The 7,732-nt window shown below is 40.5% G+C and overlaps 1 long non-coding RNA gene across 1 annotated transcript; it reads right to left on the bottom strand.

Moving 5' to 3' along the window:
* Nucleotides 1-3,999: 3,999 nt before the first annotated feature.
* On the bottom strand, nucleotides 4,000-5,546 carry LOC121749497. Its single transcript, XR_006039628.1, has 2 exons — nucleotides 4,308-5,546; nucleotides 4,000-4,219 (listed from the first exon to the last, which is right to left on the bottom strand). It is a non-coding gene; the product is annotated as an uncharacterized LOC121749497 (long non-coding RNA).
* Nucleotides 5,547-7,732: the final 2,186 nt, after the last annotated feature.

Raw genomic sequence — 7,732 nt, 5'->3', positions numbered from 1 at the left:
GTTGCTCTTGTACAGAAATTAAAATAGAGAGAATACTCGTTAAAACAAGCGGTGCAAATGAAAATGACGTGCAAATCGCGCATATATAGTGTTTTGGAAATTAAATAAATTAAAAAAAATCTGCTCTCCGATCCGGAGCCTGCAATGGCGGCCAGCGGATCGGCGAGCGCATCGGCCAGCGCTCGGAAATCGGCGTGCGCTCGCCGATTTTTTCGCCGAAATTCGGCTAGCCGGTTACAATGGTTCGGTGAACGAACCGACTAGCGCCAGGGATCGGCTAGCCGGTCCGCTCGCCGCCATTGTGGATGCTCTTAAGAAACGAGAGCTCAATTTAAATCTAGCTAAGCAGTTCAACTGAAGAGAAAAATGACAAAAAAGTACTCCCTCCGTCCCGTGTTACTTGCATTTATTTCCTTTCTGAGCGTCCCAAGTTATTTGCACTCTTTCCATTTTTAGTAAAAATTATCACCTACGTACAACCGCAATTGTTGACTTTGCTATACACTCATTCCTTAATCTCCGTGCCGAAAAGTAAACGTGCGAGTAGCACGGGACGGAGGGAGTACTAAAATATGGATTATATACATGTGATGGTTGTACCATGCTAAAAACTTAAAAGAGGTTGAAAATGTTCCACGTAGTGAATTAATCAATTAAAATCGATCCATACCAAATTAAAATTAACGTACTGAAATTAAGAGATACTCCATAAATAAGGTATATAAAACAAATTAACATAGGTCAGCAAAAAAGCAGCACACCCATGAGACCATGACACGTCTAATTCCGTATGGTACGACTAAATCTCCATTTTTTGAATAATTTCATACATGTAGTACTAGGGAGTACTTAATTTGATAGGTCTTAACCTATGTACCAACTTCCAAACTCAAATATTTTAAGTGAGGGAACCTTATAATTAATTTAAGAAGCCTTTATCTTTTCTCATATGTTACAAACCCTAAATCTGTGTATGTCAGTCGCCGATAACGACCATTGAGTTTAATTATAAAGGCACGTGGGATCATACAAAATGTGTACATATAAAATTTTAAAAAGATTTTATGCTAGCTGGTCCTAAAAGTGTAAGGATAGAAAAGTAAATAATTACTACATAGGAATATATACTTGAAGAAAAATGTCCAATTGAAATTCATAGGCGTTGCGTTGAATATATTCCAATTAACAGTCTCGTGACACATAAATGTGCAGAGGAAAAGAATATTCCGAGTCACATAACCACAAAAATATAGAAATAAACGAACAAAATAGAAATGAAAAAGCTGCAGCTTCATGAAATTAAAACTGATAGGAGGAGGATATGTGTGTATTATTAAGCCCCAAACCCTTGACGTTTGCAGCATCAACCCTTTTCCATGCTATGATTAGCATATTGATTGTTGATAATAATTAATACACATACACATGCACACACCGCACCGGACCGCCGGTTAACCGGCGGTTCATGAACCGGAACCGGTGCCGGCGGTTCAAACCAGCTGGCGGTTCGGCGGTTCAAGCGGGCCGGTTCAGGTTCGGGAATATCGTGAACCGTAACCGGCGGTTCAACGGTTCCAATGGTGGGATTCCGGCTAGGTCAGGCTAGGTGCGCAGAAAAACCGTCGGTTTCTAACGTAAACCGCCGGTTTTCGTCAGAAACCGCCGGTTTCCGACGGTTCAGGTGCTTTTTCAGGTGGCAGAGCATAGGTGGCAGTGTATAGGCCTGGAAACCGGTCAGAAACCGCCAGTTTCCGTCAGAAACCGTGGACTGAACCGCCGGTTCAGGCGGTAAACCGGCCGAATTTGAAATTTGAATTTTTTTTCTTCCAATTTTACTCCTATAAATACCCTACTTCCCCCATCATTTTTACTCACCCCATTCTTGTGTTAACAAGGATTTCCTTCTCTCAATCTCAATTTCTCTATTCTCTCCTCATTCTCTCTAATTGCTCAAGTTGTTTACTAGTTACTACTTACTACTATATTTGTTGTTGTGTTCGTAATTTACCATTTATTCAATACTCCATATTCCATACTACTTTCATTTTGCACTATGTCTTCTTCTCATGGTGGACCAGGACATGGTGATCGGGGCAAAGAAATTGCCCAAGATCAGAGTAGTCGTCCCTCAAAATCAAGGCGACCTAGTCATCGAGAAGTTATGGAAGAGGTTTCCCGAGTGGCGGCTGAACGCATGCAAGTAAGTTCTAAAAAATAAAATTATTTTTACAATTCATAATTTAATAAGATTGAGTTTTTAAAATTTTTTTGTGTTTCAAATTAAAACTTCAACTTATATAATATTTATAGATAGAAGAAGATCATAGGATGACCATGCTACTCGCTGAAATGCATCAAGGTGGGGGGAGGGGCGGTGGTAGTTCACAACAACAAGATGACGAGTACGACGTGTCTATATCGTCGGACTCGGACAACAATGACGAGAAAAAAGTTGAATTATCACGTTATTTACTAAACTTGGGACACAAAGTGAACACTTGCTCATATGAATGGACTGATTGTTTTAACCGGCATTCATACATGGGCATTACGGTTCACTTTGTGGACAATAGTTGGACTTTGAACAAACGTTTAATTGGTTTTAGAGAATTTGAGACACCACACACTGCACCCGAAATTGCTTCTTTAATTATTCAAGTTTTGAATGAATTTCAATTATGCAATAAGATATTTTCTGTTGGTTTTGATAATACAACTACTAATACTACAAGTATTAATGACTTGATTGCGGCTTGTGCTCCAGTTATTGGAGGTAAGTATTTTCATCAAAGATGCATATGTCATATTTTGAATTTATGTGTACAAGATGCGCTTGAATTATGGCAAAAGCATGTTAGTCCTATTAGAATTGCATTTAGATTAATCCATCAAAAGCCACCTATTGGTAAAGCTTGGAAGAAGTATTGCCATCAAAAGAATGTATGATATACGAATTTTACCATGGATGTGTCTCATTGATGGAATTCGACATATGATTGTTTGAATTCTACTTTGACGCATAAAGATTCTTTGTGTGATTTTTTAGAACATATCCCGTTTCCGATTTATATCTTTCGGATAGTTGTTGGGATCATAGCGTGGCTTTATTTAAATTATTCAAATGTTTCAAAAATGCAACTATTGAATTATCGGGTGTTTATTATTGCACTGCTGTTCGTGTTTTAGAGCATTGCATGTATATATCACTTGGTTTTAAAACTGCGATGAAAAATGCTTACTCTTCACCTGAATTGATGTGTGTTTTATATTATATGATTGAGAAATGGCCTAAGTATTTCAGTGAGATTCCAACGGTGTTTTTGATTGCAAAGGTCTTGGATCCAAAAGGGAAATTAGCCGGTACCTCCAAGATTTTAGATTTTTATTATAACAATTTGAGTTCTATTGATCTTGGTCCACTTAAAGCATTGCAATCGGATACCAGTGACGAATTCGGAGTAGACCTCTCAGAAACATTTCAAATAAACCTTCCAAACCTGTCAATTATCCAACAAAACTTCGAGTTTAACTTGCGTGCTCTCTACACCGAATATGAAACCAAGTATAACAGTACCCACTAAGTCAGAAGACCTCCCCCTCCTCAACAACATAACTTTGGCTTCACATTTCAAGCCGATTATGATGAACCCGGCGCGCAATCCTAATTAGCCGACCTATACAGCTACAGCACCGACGGAAGGTCGACCTCAAGTATGGTACATGAGTTAGATTTATATTTCGATTCACTCTTTTCCTTTGGTGATGAAGGTCCTACTCCTCCCACTCAAATCAACGTTCTCGATTGGTGGGGAACACACGAGAAAGATTTTCCTATACTTGTGTAATAGCCGAGATCTAATTTCTCGAGATTTATGAAATAAATACTAGAAATTTAAAAGAAGGAGAATGAAAGAGCATTTGTTTATTTCTTGGGGAAACAAAACACAACATCTAGTATTTCAAGCTAAGTCTAAGTTTACGAATGTTCAATAATGGATATAAAGGAAAAGAAATACATTAATTTCAATAGACTCTACATTACTACATACATGTTGAGATAAAGAAAAGGAAAGAAAACTGAAATCGAGCTACTCTATTACAATCAAGAGTTCCTAGAGAACTTCATGGATCTTCTGCGCGAGCCGTCTCGGCCCAAGACCGGAGAGGTCCGATGGGCTGGGACGTTAGGAAAAGAGCCTTGTGGAACCAGCCCCAGCTCCTGTTAGAAACGCACCAAAAGGGATTGGAATGCATGGAGTAAAATGCAAACTAACATCATATGTTGGAAGAGGGAAGAGTAACACTACCTTTCAGAGAAATGAGAAAGAGCTGGGCCGAAAGAAGCAAGTCCAGCCAACAACATTCCACCCCATCAGCTGCACTCTACAAAGCTGAGATTTGCAGCTTGTACCCTCCATTTATACCTGCCATTGCCAGGAAGATCAGTCAATTGTGGTGTACCTGCCATAAACCAACAAAACCTAAAATGGACTAAGTACTAAAGCACTCATAAAGTGCCAGATGCGGTTAAGGGACAGCCACACCACCCAGGCCAAGGACACTCTGTCTGTCTCTGCAACCAAAACAACCATCTTGCAGCTTTCAGTTACACACCATTATATATAGAGCATAGCCTCAGCCCTTGTTTCCTCCACCACCAAGAAAATCATTGAAATTCCAGTGAAACCAATGGGAAGGAGAGGCTGAGACAGAGGGCTGGAACCGAGAGGCAGAGACTAAGGGCCGTGTACAACCCAACCGCAAACCTCTCAGGTAATCCATCCAACAACCAAGGCCTAAGCTCATGTGAATTATAGCATCATGTAGACATCACAAACATGCTGAAAACCCCATAGTTTCAGAAACTTAAGCACAACATGCTAGACATAGAGTATCACAACACAAAGTATATGCATATCCTTTGAAGAACAGACACAATCTGCCCAATTCTCAAACCATGAAGTAAGAACAAACTCTACCCTAAAGAGGTCAACCAAATAGGCTAAGATAGAAGGCTTAGCTTGAGTGTTGAGAGGCCCTGGTACTGGGCACCGACGGAGATGACCGCGGAAAGGACCCGCAGCTCGACGGAAGGCTAACTGAAGCCGTCTACGCGAGCGGTCAGCAGCGGCGGCGGGGCTGGTCTGCTAAGCGGACCCAACTGCGTTGCCACAGTCGGAAGCGTCAGCGGCAGAGCTGCACGGAATATGCGACACCTCCTCAGTCCCGACGGGGAAACCTGCCGAATCCCGGTGATGCGCGACGACGACGGACAGCGCGATCAGCGTCTCCACCACCGCGAACATGCAGCGGCAGCCACTCGCCGAAACCGGTACAGAGGCGGCGACGACGGGGTGTCGCGACAGCGGCGATGCAACCGAGTGAAAGAGAGAGATCTTCTTGATACCGATCGTCCCTCGCCGGAGACGGAGGAACACCGTCGCGAAGCCAGCGACGGAGGTTCAGAGGCGGTGAGGCAGCCTGACGGCGGAGATTGACGCCGCGAAGGAACTAGGGTTTGCGAATTGGGGGAAATTGTGATTGTGAAAGAGAAATGAGAGGGGGAGGCAGACGGTTTAGGGAGTTTAATTGGGCCACCTCTCTAATTTTAAATGGGCCACTCCACATTTGGGCCAAAGGAATTATTTCAAAAAATAAAGAGAAGTGGGCTGAGGGATACATTCTGGGCCAGATTAATTAATTCCTAACTGGGCCTGGGAATTAATTCACTCGGACCATTATTGTGGTTGGAGCCATTATCTTAATTCAAACTATAACGGAAATAATTTCCCTAAGCCACGGACGAAAAGAAATTTATTAAGCCGTGATGAAGTAGTACTCAATAAATAATTAGATGGGAACTTTATTAGTCCAAATAAGTATTTCAAGATACTTAAAGAAAATAATCCAGGAATTTATTATACCCGAGCAGTTCGGCAAGATTCCGAATAAATTAAATCGCCGATTTAATTAAGGATTTAAGTTTCTTAAAGGAGGAAGTAAAATGATAATCACACGTTTAGGCATGCATAAATGCAAGATAAATAGTTACTTAAAGCCTGATTTAAGTATATTATTTGTTATAAAGGAACGTCGTCGCACGACGAGTGATCTCAAGTCTGGAAGCGTCAGTTTGAAAGAGATTAAGCAAACGAGGTGGGCTCTTCTTTTCTTTCAGAAATGTGTTTTGTGTGAAAACATGAATAATTTTGAGATGAGTTGTCATGCCTAGTTTTGATTCTGATTTGCCTATCTGTTGGCTATGCCAAATCAGTTAAATCGCATTCGGGTCCCAGTAGGGCCGCAAACCCTACTCGAACTAGTGTACACTTAGGGAATGTGTGCTAGCGCTAGCGTTGTCCGGTCCAGTGACCGTCGTGGAATGTGGCCACATTCCCGGTTCACACAGATCAGATATGGTATTTCATGAGAAGTTTTATGATCGTAGTCTACTTTCAGAAAGAAATAAGCAGTTTTCGTGACCGGGGAATTGTTTTCAGAAAAACCCCGCGTTCGACATGAGCATACTGAGTATACCAAGCACTCAGCCCTGCATACTGTTTTCCTTAATGTGCAGGTTGATCGGTGTCGAAGTAGAGAAGGTGTTGGGAAAGAAAATAAATTAAGAAGTAAGGTAGCTGATGTTGTATGTCTTCATACATATTACATCGTCTTGGTACTCTTCCGCTGCGAGATCTAGAATTTGCTTTAGAAAAGACTATGCACCCAAAAATTTCTCTGATTCGATATGGTTGTACCCTTTATCATATTCAAACAATGTTTCCCTTGAATTAAGTACCACCTATGATGAGTTTGAGACCATTTAGTAAGTTTAGTCGCGAAATAGCTACGCTTTCTTTGACTAGGGAGTTGTGGTCGTGACAACTTGCGTCAATGGCCAAGTAGATTTTTTCTGTTCCGGCTTCCACTGTCGCCGTCGAGTCCGCTTTTAGTGTTGGCTCACGTGTGTTGGATGAATCAAGAAGTAAGCTCTCCGCGAAAAATATGGAAGTCGTGATGTTATTTGATGATTGGGCCAAAGCTGGCGTCAGAGAACAAGAAAATGATTGGGATGATCGTTAGGAGGGATCACAAGAATAATTCACCGGGGATGAATCGTAGGCCAACCGTCAACCGCCGGCCAAGCCAAATAGGTAAGTAAGGTAAGAGAACTACGTGGGCTTTGATTCCCTAATGCAAATGAGCATTGAGGATACGTAGGCACCTCAACTTAAATTTTAAATTTAAGTTGAGCCCAAGTCCTTTTTCTTTTATTTCTTTTTTTTTTCCCATTTGTTTCTAGTTTAAAAATATGCAAATATAATTAAATAATTATATTTGTATATATACTCTAGTCGATGAAGTAGATTTCTCTATAAGGCTAAATTCGGGAAACTTTTGACAATTCTACTACAATTGTTGATTGTTAGACTAAACTCAACATTTAAGGTTGAATTGCTAAAGGTGTCCTCAATTTATTTATGTAGAAAGATTTCCTTCGCCGACTAAGAGTATATATACTATTTATTGTTCAGAACTTCAAGTTTATTTTGTAATTTGTAATTACCTTCGTTGTAGTTGTAGACTAGTAGTCTCGTTGTATTTAATTTTTTGTTTAAGACTTCAAGTTTTTTGTGATTTGTAATTGTTGTAACTTGTAATCTCAATAAAATTGCAACTTTCATCGTGTTTTTTTGAATTTTATTTACGCACATTTCATAGATAAACAAAT

This window comes from Salvia splendens, chromosome 1 (genome assembly GCF_004379255.2).
Source record: "Salvia splendens isolate huo1 chromosome 1, SspV2, whole genome shotgun sequence".
NCBI classification, from domain to species: Eukaryota; Viridiplantae; Streptophyta; class Magnoliopsida; order Lamiales; family Lamiaceae; genus Salvia; species Salvia splendens.
This window is presented reverse-complemented; position numbering and strand designations above follow the sequence as displayed.